Here is a 14,475-nt window from a genome sequence, read left to right as displayed (position 1 = left end):
AATTCACGTGCTATATTATCAATATCTGGATCCGCACGGACAACTCACGTGCTATAGTATCAATGTCTGGATCTGCACGGACAACTCACGTGCTATAGTATCAATCCGCCCGGCGTGGTCACAGGTATTACAGCCCAAATCATATCGCACAGAAGCAAGTATACAAGAACACATGTATATGATAGATAAAATATCATATTTCATGCTCCTGGACTGGTATAATTACATGCTAAAAGTGTAGGCATGTGCAATGTGTGCTATCGTAGCTCAAATCGACAATTTATCATAGAACTTGCAATTACCAAGTTTTAGTCAGGGAATTACCCTCTTCGTAACCTCAAACATATCTCAAATAGTTCACAACAATTCAACAATTACCTAAATATGCACTCTCCCCCGAGTTATGCACACTAAATAGACACAGCTAATTGAGGATCCTATCAATTAACTACAACAAGAACGTAGTTGAACAAATAGAGATTAAACCAGGCAACTATATTAACATAACAAGAAGTTCATCCTTCAATAGGTTCCATCAAAACCTTAGACTAAATATTTAGCTACTCATACTAGGATTCATCACAACAACATTCAAATTCATCACAAATCGTAAAAACAAAAGGAAGAAAGGAAGAACTCGATGTTGAATTATCCTCCTTACCTCTTGCCTCTCCTTGCCTTGAACTAAGCTATGAAAACCTTGATAATCCTCTCTTGGGCGAGCTAGACCTTCTATAGGTTAAGTGGATTTGCCCCTGAACTTCCAATTTTACCCCTGCAATTTACTCTTCCGGAACTGGGCTAGCGCGGTCGCGCTAGTCCAGGTCTTCATTTCATCTCTTCTTTTTCTCGTCTTCCCACGTACTCGGCTCCTACTCACTCCTACAACGTGTGAAATTCACAATTAGAGCCAATTTATCAACATTTAACTATATTATCACAATGAAACATAATCAAGCTGAGGCATAAACAATCACCAAATTACATAAATCTAGCCTATTATCAGACACATTGTTCATTCAGTGGGCTCCATTTATTCCGAAATTATTTTTTTAGACATTATTTCGACATTTTGTTGCTGCTAACGTTCTGTTTTTGTTTTCTGTTTCAGAAAGTTTACTGTTTCATTATTTATTATAGTGATACAAATTTCAATAATAGCAATAAATGACATTTATGTAAATAAGGAGAATGATTCAGCCAATAATGAACGAGATAGATGATTATTCTTCCTGACAATGATAAACGACAGACGAATCCTAGAATGTCAAAAATATTCTCGGATCTGATGGAAAAGTGTGGAATAATGTGTGTGAGAATATTGATGAGAAGGTAAAGTTAGTATCTTTGCTAGGGAGAGAGATAATCTTCTTTTCAAGAAGTGTTCTTGTCAAGTGAATATTACGTGCCTTACACCATTGTCTCTTTACCTCTTTATATGAGACATGTCCCTAACAAACCCTAATAGTACAAGTGCAGAGAATAGTATATTCTCTTTAACATCCTATTATAAAAACTAGCCGTTATTGTTCTATTCTTGTTGCTCGACCTCGGTCGTTGTTGACAGCCCGACCGCGAATCTCCCTACTTCCTGGTCGACCTCGACTGGCTCTTTCTGTAATGCCACTTCACGCTAAATTTCCTTAGGGCATATTTTGGCTTATACAACCATATATCAAAAGAAACCAAATTCCTAAACCATTGGAGCGTCTTGTGAAAATAACACTAATATGAATACTGAAGCTACACATTATCAATCTGAAGTGTCAAAGATGTGAACAAAAAATGACATGACAGTGAATTACAGTAATAATAAGAATAAAGTATATGGGTAGAGCAAAGTCTCCTAGACAATTTGATTAAATGGTCGGCGTCAATGGCCAATGGTTCACATTCGGATCATAAATGATGATATGGATAAAAACCATTAAAATGGAACAAGCATGTCATGAACCACTGCTAGTTCTCAGAGATCGGAGCTGTAGATTTTGTAGGAGGTGAAGAGCAATGGAGGAGAGGAGCAACATTAAAGAATTGCAAACATTTAGATTTTTTTCCTTCAAATTGATGCTTGACTGGGGATAACGCAAGGGCAGCTTTTGGGAACATAACATAAGTTTTTGATGCCTCAATTTCTTCAACCATGATTAAAATTACTCACCTTCAGCAAATGATCCTATGCCTTAAAAGATCCTCATATCAAATTCCTAAAAACCTTTTTTCCTCACTTTATGGAGAACCTAGCAGCCAATATTTTATGCATTTGAAGAATGAATATTAAAAAGTGATGGAACTTCTGCAATTGCAAGTCTTAAAGGTAATGTTAATAGAGGTAAACTACTATTAAATTACTCAAGCTTCAGCAAATCGTCCCTTATTTGCTACAGAATCCTCATCTCAATTCTCTAAGAACCAAATTTGCCTCGCTTGGAGAACCTAACAAGCCGTTATTTTTTGCATTTGAAGAATGAGTATTTAATAGTTGAAGATTTTTAACTGCACGTCTGGAAGATAAGTAGCTTCAAGCGTTATAAAAATTGTGAACCACACAATGGATATTCCCTCTCAATGTTAAATGCAAAGGTTAGAGGCATGATGGATCAGGATCAACCAGAACTTCAGAAACTGTCATAGTAAAAATTTAAACAGAGATGGTAGTATACCTCAGAGCTGTCTCTGTGGCATGTCGTACCTTCTGAATATTCTAGCCCATGATTTATATTTTCCCTGTTAGGCTATCCCAGCTTCTTAATATTGCTGCAGTGAACTTCGAGCAGACTGTTTTTGCACTTAACTCAAGGAATGCATATTCAGTAACCTGCCATCAATAGCAATGACTGAGAGAAAATTAGTTGTCAAAAAGAATATAGTTCTAATAATATAGATATGTTGAGGCACTTAACAACATTAAGAATTTTAAATAGCTCATGATTGAGGAGAAGTGTAGGAATGGCATTGATACCATTTTTCCCTTAAGAAACATTTGGATGGTGGGAATGGGATCTTCGAATGAACAACATGAAGCCAGTTGTTCATAAAATATGATAGGTTGTGATAGTTAACAGGTCCATGTGAAAGAACATTCAGATTTTTCTTACCAAAATGAAAAGCACTAAATCAAGGCACAGAAACATTACCTGTGCACCAAAGAGCTTCAAGCAACATGAATTACAGTGCCTCACATTTTATGATCATGTTTCTTATCTTTAGTGTAAGTGATGGCGTAATATCTTGAAAAACAAAATTTCTCCCTCACTTTTCCTTTCCCAAATTTTCAGCAAAGCAGGTAACCAACCACCAGAGCTCATATTAATTGTTAAATTAGAAACTGTTATACATGGTTACTACCTGTTTTAATTATGTCAACAAAATGCATCATCTACAAGAAAGTATGAGCATTCAATTTGAAATATGTATCCAGCATCTTTCATTGGATCTATGAGTTTAAGCAGCAACTCTTTTATTTCTTCTAACTGACTGTGGGACTTGTCTTTAGCGATAAACTTATGTCTGATATTGTTTATCTCAATCCAACTATAAGTTGTTTCTTTCACCAATCCTCTGTCATAGATGTACCTTCGCAGAGTGCGGGCATCACCCCACATTCCTGCTGCTGCATAGATGTTGGATAACATAATATACCTGGAAGCATTATCAGGTTCCAGCTCAAATAGATTTTCTGCCACCCTTCTAGCAAGTTTCAAGTTCCCATGTACCCTGCAAGCATCCAAAAGTGCGCCCCACATTCCAATATTGTCTCTTCCCCAAGGAGCTCTCTTGATCAAATCCGCAGCTTCTCCATGCATATTCTTCCGTCCAAGTAAATCAATCAAGATGGCATAGTGATCCAACTGGGTTACTATACCGTATTTCCTCTCCATTGAATGGAGATATTGAAATCATTCAGGTAATAAACCACAGTGGCTATAGGCAGATAAAACCCCAAGAAAAGTTACATGATTTGGTGTTGTATCTGTTTTAATCATTTTCTCAAACATGAACAAAGACATCACTCCATTCCCATTTTGAGCAAATCCATTTATTATCGAGTTCCAAGTAACTCGATCCTTCTCGTCTAACCTCTCAAACAATCTCATAGCAGATATCATGTCTCCACATTTAGAATACATGTCAACCAAAGTATTAACTACAAAAACATTATGCAAATCAATTAAACATGTACATTTAAAAATGTGTCCATGAACTTGCTTACCTTTTTCAATAAGAGGTATGCCTGCACAAGAACTTAGGACACTAACGTAAGTGGATGCACGCGGTACATTTCCTTGAAAGTACACAAAGCCTTATCTCCTTCTCCATTTTGCGCAAACCCTGTGATCAGAGCAGTCCAAGCCACCACATTTCTGATCCGCATATGATCAAAAAGTGAGCACACATCTGGCATTCTAGACGCACGTATATAAGCAACCAACAGCGAAGTCCATGAGAATACATCAGTCTCGCACATTTGACAGAAAATAGAATAAGAGTACCCGGGTTTGCCACATTTCCCATAAGCATCAATAAGTGCATTGCAAACCACAAGATTAAACCTCACACCAATCACAGTTGCTAACCCATGCAATTCACGCAACAAGTTCAATGCACCCAAACCTGCACAAGTATTTACCACGCTAACAACCGTGAACTCGTCAATCAAAAACCCACTCCCACACTAAGTTTGCATTCTTTTGAAAAACCCCATAGCTTTTCTAGGGAACCCGTGATGAGTTAAGCTTGAAATGATTGAGTTATAGCTCACAGCATTTGGATCAGGCATTACATCGAGCATCTGGAAGGTTTTCTCAAAAAGACCCTTTTGAGAGTAAGCTGACAGCATTGTGTTCCAAGATTGGGCGTTCTTGTCTGACAGTTCATTAAAGGCCTGTTACGCATACTCTATGGAACAGCATTTAGAGTACATGTATATCAGACGGTTGGCGAGGAATGTGTTAAAGGTTAATGTCGTCTTGATCAGACGGGAGTGTATGAGTCTCCCAAGCTTGAGATCATTAGTTTGGATGCAGTTTGAAAGGAGGCGCGCGAAGTGATGCACAGGCTCAGCGGATATTGCTTCACTTGGTTGCATAAGAGCAGATTATTTCTATAATTAACAAAAATATTCAGGATTAGCAAGGGAAGAATATGTCGCAGAATGCATGAAATAATCGGATATTTGAAATCTTATGGATTTTTACATGGTTGCGATTTGCGAATTTAAAATTTTCGTGACAGATATTTTTGTCGACTTCTCATGATTTATTTAGTAATAGTTCCAAAATTGCGATAGGGAATTGTAGCTAATATAGAAAACATGTACATTTAATTCTTGTTGAAACAGTATTAGGGAGTACTAATTTCTTTATTTGGAAAACAGCTTAAAGTACCCCTATCGTATGCTAAATGGTTTATAAAAATCTCGTCCATCTATTCATCTGAAAATATATATGACGTTAATTCTATTGTCAAAATTACACCGCGACTAATGGCACTTCATGTGGGCCTCTCATTAAATGATGTGGCATTCTTTAATTTGTCCACGTTGCTCAGTGGGGATGAAATTATGAGCCTGTTTGGATGGGCTTAAAAGCTGGTTTGACCAGCTTTTAAGTCATTTTTTAGCTTATTGAGGTGTTTGGCAAACTTAAAATCAGCTTAAAGGTCAAATGCTTTTAAATCAAAAGGTCCAAATTAAGCCAAAAGTGATGAGTTGGGTAATCCCAACTTTTTTTTTTCTAGCTTAAAAGTCACCCCTCTTTGACCAAGTATTTTACATTGCTATCCTTGATACTTATGTATAATTTCCAAAATACCCAATCATTTCTTTTTCTCCTTTCCTCCGCCATTTTCAATCCATGCCTTCCAAATTCCATAATCTTTTCTTTTTCTCCTTTCCTTTGCCATTACCAATTTGTGCCTTCCAAATTCCATCACCGCCGAACTATTTGTTTTGTTTTAGTTTCTTTTTTGGTTCCATAACAATTTTTTTTAAAGATTGCTGTTGAATCCCACATTTTTTAAAATTGGTGAAATTATATTCTAAATCAAAATTTTCAATGAGTCTACATGTTAACAAAGAATTTGAAGCTGTGAGACGAAAAAATATATTTTGGTGAAATAATAGATTATTGCATGTTATTTAAATAAATAATTTATATTTAGGCAATCAGTTTAAATTGAAAATGAACTAAATTATAATTTTTTTGTATATGTATTAATTTAGAATAAAATATTAATCATTTTCTTTATAGTGTTAACAACTTTAAGGATATTTCAGTCATTTTATAGAAATAAGTGCTTACCAGCACTTATTTACCAAACACTTCAATAACTTTTTTTAAGTTTCAACATTTTTATCCAAACATTTAACTGCTTATTTATAAAACAAGCTCCAGCACTTAAAAAGTGCTTTTAAGCCCTTATACTTAAAAGCCACTTTTTTAAGCCAATCCAAACGGGCTCATGGACCTGGAGAAGAATCCCCAGTGCTTGGAATGGCTCAATTTGACCCAGAAACGAGTGACCAGGCGATTTTGTGCTACAATAATCCCAACACCATTTTGCAAATATGTAACAGCTGGGGAATTTTTTTGGGTAATGGTTTGCTGAGAATAGTGCGCAATTGGAAGGCGCATCTTTTGGTGGTGGTCCGGTGGCTTTTCACCGACAGACGGCGGAGCAGTGTGCACGACTGCGTTACTGTTCACGGTTTCGCACCTCCTTTTTCCGCACCCGAGAGGGCGCGTAGGGAGTTTTCTCCAATTGAAGGACAGTCGAAACGAGATTTGTTTATTTGTTTCAGAGTCGCCACCTGGGAATTTTAAGGCGTCCCAAGTCACCAGTTTTAATCCCTGAATCGAGGAGAATATGACTCTGTTTATTATTCTGCGAACCAGAAATCCTGAGTAAGGAATTCTGTTAATCTGGAAGAAGGTGTTAGGCATTTCCGAATTCCGTAGTTCTAGCACGGTCGCTCAACTGTTTTTATTCTTGGCTTAATTATCTTGATTTTACTAAATACATTTTTATTGCATGATTTTGTTACCGCTTTTGTTTATTGTTTACAATTATATAAACGAATTACGCGTACGTATATTCGTATTATATACCTTTTATAATTGCAGAGAATCGTGTCACGCATACGTGTACACAAAAGGTTGATAATATTTTTTATATTCTTATTAAAAAAATCATATGTTCGAAGTTAAAAGTAACATTAAAAACGTCGTCGCCCTTGTATGATTAAACAGTGATCTGCACATCTCGGGTCATATGAAATTATTTTGACATCCTCGGAGAAATATTTTTTATTAAAATGTTCACTCGAAGTTGCGCGAACGCATAATCCGAATTGCTTTAGAAATATAATCAGGTTACGCGAACGTATCCCTAATCACAAAAATATTCTTGATGGTAGTGTAAATTTGTTTACAAATGGTTTATTACATCCCTATTATTTTTATATGAAAGGTCATGGTAAATCACTATTTGAGACACCTCTAAATTTCTTGAAGAGAATTCTCAATTTGTTGGGTGTCAACCACAGATTATATATATATATTTTATGAATTATATTCCGCAAAAACCATTCGTATTTATGGAATAAAAATGAACAACGCGTAATTAATACTACCATTTTTCTCGTAAATGCAATACCTATGTGCCAAAAATGAATTGCGTATGAAACTAAAAAAAAATTGATTTATGAAAGGAAGAGATGTTTTCGAAAAATTTTCATTATTTTATTTAATGCAAACTCTATTTCTACATACCATTGATATAAAATGTTGCAATTCGTGCTTATACATCCCATCTCATTCTCATATACTTATTTTTAATCCAAAATTGTAATTTTTTGGTTAATTGGTTTATGATGGTAGATAGGCATCAAGTTGATAAGAAAGGAATTATTATGCAAACCGATTCAATAAAATTGCCTTACATGCAACCTAACTGTACGTCGGAAACATTCATAACATTCTAACATCGTAACGAGCTATATCAAATAACCTTTCGCTAATGGTCATACACACATATGTTATCTTATATATGAAAAACACCACCAACACCATTTTTAACCTTATTTAACAACAGAGGTTAGTGATGTAGTTTTCTTGATATTTCTACATTACTCTTTATTTAGCTAACAACACCATAAAATTTAAATAATGGCCAACTTTATGCCATGTTCCCTACCTTGACAACTTAATTATATCTTCCCTTAATGAAAATTTCGAAATTAACCTTATTACAACACTTATACAAACTTCAAGAAATGACATTTAACTTATAGTTATCACGTCAAAATATATTACTATTTAACCAACATGAAACAAAGCTGAAATTTAAACTAATGAGCTTAAACGAATAGAAGATAGAATTACAATTCAAGCTTCGTTTATTTGTCATGTTGAAACTCTTCACAACATGAGTTTAAAAGATATGTACCTGGAAATGAAGGTAGAAGGAGTAAATTTCAGCAATAATAGCAGCAACAAAACCAGCAGAATAGCAGTATTTCCACAGATTTGAGCAATAATAAGACCCGAGGAACCCAGATGCACAGTAACAGTATTTTTAAAGAAACTTCAGATTTTAACTGAACAATGGGATCAAATAAATCCGGACAGATTTAGTGAAAGAATAATATTTCTGATTTGAGACTTAGAACAAAGCAGACCGGAAAAAAAAACTTTCAATTTCAAAACACAGAATCAACTTCAATACTAGTTTCCGATGTAGAATTCTGTTTTACTGTTTCTGTTTTACTTTCTTAACTTCTATCCAGATTTTTCTCTCTATGTATATGTATTTCTGTGTGTATTCCCCTAATGCCTTAAAAATCAGATCTCAACTTTTCTTTCTTTTCAAACTCTCTGTCTAGAATCTGATCTTAAGTCCTCCTCTAAAATCTGTCATGCTTCCTGTATTTATACAGGTCTGCCCCTTTCTTTTTTTAGTGCAGCTTGGACCCCTTCTTTCTTTTAAAATCAAAAAATCATATTCAAAAATCTGCTTTTGACTACTTTAAATCCCATTAAGTGAACTTTTTCCTGATTTCCAGCATTCCATTACCCTTTGTTTCCCATTATCCCATTAAATTAACAGCCACTAACATTCCACTTTCAGCACACTACTATTAACATATTACCCTCACTGTTTTATCTGTTTCATTCCCAGAAATGCCCCTGAATCCTACTGTTATTACAGTCTTTAAACTAAAAATCAGAATCTATTACCAACCAGATAAAAAAAATCTGTTCAAACCTAATTATCATCATGATTTAAAACAGCTAATATCAATTCCTAAATCAAACAAACATTCTGTCTTTTCACTGATAGCTAATTGATCTAACAAAACCAAGGTCTAATAGCTGATGGACAAAACTAAATTCAGTTTGAACACTGGACTCGTACACAAACATATTAACAATACATAGAACTTAACAGAACAAAAATCTGAATTGAAATTGAATTTAGCATAAGTGCATGGGCATTGTCAGTGTATGCATTACCTGAAACTAACTGCCCAGAAATCAGTACACACAACATCCATTTGACGGACTCATTGATTTACAAATAAGCATGATTTAAAAGACTAATTAACTGACTATCTATAACAATTGTCAACAAACAATAAGTAAACAGATTGTTTCAATTAGTATTTATCATAAACGAGAATTCATAATATAACTAATCGACGAACTTAATCGAGTCGATTACTCACATTGTAAATAATCACAACCAACAGAAACAGTTTCATATTTTGATCATATAGACGGGTATGAGACAGAATAACAATAAATGATGGAAAAATTACACAGACTAATGAAACAAACATAAAATACACGTAGAATACACATAAGAAATAGAAAAAATACCTCTGAATCTTCAAATTTATTCAAACACAGACTCAACTTGGATTCAGACATTTTTGAGACTGAACAGACTTTATTCGAAGTATTCTCAGTTGAGAATACTTCGATTAAAGTCTCTTAGACCTCAATCCTTCACTTGAATCGGAAAAATTCCAAGATTGGAAAATTTTTAGGGTTTCAGATTTTTGGATCTTAAATCCAAACACTTCTGGGCAGATTCGAATCAAACCAACGGTATTCTAGGCACGAGGGAGGTCAGGGGGGTAACTGGTGTGAGTTTGAGGTAGGTTGGGATAGGGTCAGGTTTTACTCGAATCTTCAAATGAAGATTCGAGCAGTTCTAGTAGGATTCGAGCCATGCAACTAACAGATCCGTGGTGAGGGTATTTAAGGGAAGCTGTGGTGTTATTTTGGAGGTCATCGGAGAAAGTTGGTTTTTCAGGCCAACCTTCAATCGATGATTCGAGACATTGGAGCCTAATTCGAGGTATATGGGTTATGGAATTGGAACGGGGAGGTTGAGAGGTGTCGAGGGTGTTAAAGTGGGGTGGTTTGGACTACCGGAACCGCCGTGAGACGATTTCCGGTAGGCGGTGTTCGGTGGTGAAGGGCGGAGTTCATCAGATCTCTTTGAAAGAGATGATGAACAGGACCGGGGGTGGGGTGTTTGGTTTGGGGGGCTGGGGTGTGGATTGGAGTTATATACGAGTGGGGTGGATTGATCTCATCCGTTGGATCAATTAAGATGTACGGTTGAGATCAATTCACTTAACCAAACGACATCGTTTGGTTTAAGTTAGGGGAAAGGGGTCAGCCCGGGGGTGATATGGATCGGGTTTGGATGAGTTCTTGAGGCCGTTGGACCAAGATAGATGAATGGTTCAGATTTGACAGCGTAAAACGTCATCGTTTCATTTAAGCAATGGCTGAACTGGACCGTTTGATTGAAACGAATCAAAGGCCCAGATTTGAAGTGCCCATACGGCGTCGTTTGGATTTGGTTGTATTGGACCGGACATGGGTATTTGGATTGGGCTGTGAGGGGATTAATTGGTTTGGGCCTGGATTTTAATCCAGGTCCGATTTTTTTTAATTTTTCAACCTATTTTCCATTTCCTAAATTTATCCTTAATTATTAAAATCCTAATTAAAATTATAAGAACAAAATTACCCTTACAAAGATATTAATTACCTTTTTTTTAACAACTATTAACACATAGACGAAACATTAATCACACAGTGGAACATTAAAATTAGAATAAATACATATTTTTTTGTAATTTTATTTTTTATAAATAATTATTAAATGCATAATTAAATCCTAGATATGCATGAAATATGTATTTTTATTTTATTTTTTGTTTAATTATAACAAAGCAAACATTTACGGACAACACAAATAATTAACAAACACCACCCAAATTCTAAAAATTGCACAGTAAAAGAGATTTATTTTATTTTTAGATTTATTTTGGAGTAGTTTTCGTGAGGCAAAAATCACGTGCTCACAGCTGCCCCTCTTTGTGCGGAAACTCAAAGAGTTTTCGTGCAAAGATAAAGTGAGCGGATACGAGCGATTTTTGCCCGTTCAAATACTCCGTGGGAAATATTTTTTGAAAGATTTGACCGAACCTCTGCTTCAAAGGTTTCCTACATATCCTTGGCTATAAAGGAATCAGGTCAATGTAGTTTGGAAAATTTTGGGTAGTTGGGACTACCATGGGACTGTGATGTTACTGTTGTTTCGTGCTGCTTTTACTGCTTGCTGACCTCCTTATTACACCTTGCTTCAAAGGTAATACAAAGAAAAACTAAACTAGACTATGGTACATGAATTATAAAATCTTATCTAGATCATGCCCTGCGTTCCTTGTTGTCTTGATATCTTGGTGACTCTTGGGCATTTGGCTTATTCCGTATTCCTTTTCATTGTGTCCCATATTTTCTTTATCTGTTCGGGACTCTTGTCGTTTCCTGCTGGGGACTTTGTTGGACTCCTCTGCTTTATTGACTCTAAGTGTGCTCCTTTCTCATATGAGTAGGCTTTTGATATCAATACTTCAATTATATTCCCTTGTTCTCCAGGTGGGCGCCTGACTTCTGCTGCTTCAATTGTATTCCCTTGTTTTTTAGGTGGGCGCCTGACTGCTTCTTTTCTTTGTCCTTATTCTCCAGGTGGACGCCTGACTGCTTCTTTTCTTTGTCCTTGTTCTCCAGGTGGACGCCTGACTGCTTCTTAATTCCATCCTCATTCTCCAGGTGGACGCCTGATTTCTTCAATTCTTCATCCTCATTCCTCAGGTGGACGCCTGACTTCTTCTTCAATTCTTCATCCTCATTCTCCAGGTGGACGCCTGACTTCTTCTTAAATTTGTCATCCTCATTCTCCAGGTGGACGCCTGATTTCTTCTTAATTCTTCATCCTCATTCTCCAGGTGGACGCCTGATTTCTTCTTAATTCTTCATCCTTATTCTCCAGGTGGACGCCTCACTCCTTCTTAATTTTTCATCCTCATTCTCCAGGTGGACGCCTGACTTCTTCTTAATTTTTCATCATCATTCTCCAGGTGGACGCCTGATTTCTTCTTTAATTCTTCATCCTCATTCTCCAGGTGGACGCCTGATTTCTTCTTAATTTTTCATCCTCATTCTCCAGGTGGACGCCTGACTTCTTCTTAATTTTTCATCCTCATTCTCCAGGTGGACGCCTGATTTCTTCTTTAATTCTTCATCCTCATTCTCCAGGTGGACGCCTGATTTCTTCTTTAATTCTTCATCCTCATTCTCCAGGTGGACGCCTGATTTCTTCTTTAATTCTTCATCCTCATTCTCCAGGTGGACGCCTGATTTCTTCTTAATTTTTCATCCTCATTCTCCAGGTGGACGCCTGATTTCTTCTTTAATTCTTCATCCTCATTCTCCAGGTGGACGCCTGATTTCTTCTTTAATTCTTCATCCTCATTCTCCAGGTGGACGCCTGACTTCTTCTTAAATTCTTCATCCTCATTCTCCAGGTGGACGCCTGATTTCTTCTTTAATTCTTCATCCTCATTCTCCAGGTGGACGCCTGATTTCTTCTTTAATTCTTCATCCTCATTCTCCAGGTGGACGCCTGATTTCTTCTTAATTTTTTCATCCTCATTCTCCAGGTGGACGCCTGACTTCTTCTTAATTTTTCATCCTCATTCTCCAGGTGGACGCCTGATTTCTTCTTAATTTTTTCATCCTCATTCTCCAGGTGGACGCCTGATTTCTTCTTTAATTCTTCATCCTCATTCTCCAGGTGGACGCCTGATTTCTTCTTAAATTTTTTACCAGGTGTTTCCTGACACAAATGTTGTTTTTGCCCCTGTTTTAAATCAAAGAAAACTTCGTTAGTTTAAAGCAGGGTGGTTAACTGGGGCATTCTTGCCGATGGTGGGGCTTCTCTTCGTCTTGTTTTATTGCCTTGGAGTGGTTGAAAAGACTGTTTTGTCCTTGTAATTGATCCTTGACTATAGGATCACCAACTGTTGTTTTTACTTCAAACCCTTTTAATCGTAATCATATGTCTCTCCTGACATTGTTGATCCACTTTTGATTTCACTTTTCTTCCTCCCATATCTTATTTTTTTTATCCTCCTGCCCATCATGGCCGTATTTTGTCTTATGCAACCTTGAATCTTGGTAGTATACCTTGACATTCTTTCTTATTTGTTTGGAACAAAACTCATCTCAAAGGCTTTAGAAGAGTAAAATTATTAGTGATGAAAACATGACGATTTAGACAATCTAGAATGAAAAGAAAAATCCAAATTTGGATGATTTTTTGGAGAAGGAATAAAGGACTTATCTGATTGGAGTCACTGGCGCCAATGATCATGGTATGCATTTTGGATTAATCAACCCAGTCTTTTAATCAATCTCTTTTCAATTGTATCATTTTGTTTTCCCAAAATTTCCATAACCCAACTTCATCTTTTCATTTTACCGACATGTTTGACTTGTAATGTCTCAAAGAGTTTTCACCGACAAACCTTCCTCATTTGTTCATTTCTTAATTCCTTTTCGCCTTATGGTGCCTGCGAAGGTTTTCACCAATAAGACTCTCTCATTTTACTCTCTCTCATCTTTCGTCGTCTTACGGTGCCCGTGTGGGTTTTCACCTATAAGACTCTCTCATTTTTACTTTCTTTTCTTGTTTGGACTAGAGTGTTATGAACCATCTTCATTTGCTTGACTCAGCATTTTTCTAAGATTGATCGAAAGGTCTTTTTGGTATATGTGGCTGGAAAGGCATCAAAAAGTTAAATAGTTTTGATATGGGTTTAAAATTACAACTCTTGGAATCTTTTTCTTATTTCCAATACAATTCTTGCCCCAGTTTCTTGATTGGGGTCGCTTGATGTTTCTTTTTGTGCACATTATGTATATTGTGCACCCTATGACCGAGCCGTAAGGCGCCTACGTATCATTCTTTGAGGAATCAGGTCAAACGTAGTTCACTACAATAATAGTGGTTTTTTTTATATATAAATATATTTAATTTTCATCGATTCCAAGAGAGGGTAGGAAAGAAACAAATATGGCTCAAAGGGGAAGCAAAGGGTATAGTGTT

At 36.2% G+C, this 14,475-nt stretch overlaps 1 pseudogene; it reads right to left on the bottom strand.

Annotated features, from left to right (window-relative positions):
• Positions 1 to 3,234: 3,234 nt before the first annotated feature.
• LOC107793542 (pentatricopeptide repeat-containing protein At2g13600-like) lies at positions 3,235 to 5,089 on the bottom strand (annotated as a pseudogene).
• Between the last annotated feature and the right edge of the window lie 9,386 nt (positions 5,090 to 14,475).

Source organism: Nicotiana tabacum, chromosome 10 (genome assembly GCF_000715075.1).
Source record: "Nicotiana tabacum cultivar K326 chromosome 10, ASM71507v2, whole genome shotgun sequence".
Classification (NCBI taxonomy): domain Eukaryota; kingdom Viridiplantae; phylum Streptophyta; class Magnoliopsida; order Solanales; family Solanaceae; genus Nicotiana; species Nicotiana tabacum.
Note: the sequence above shows the minus strand (reverse complement) of the source record. Positions and strands in the feature narration are given on the sequence as shown.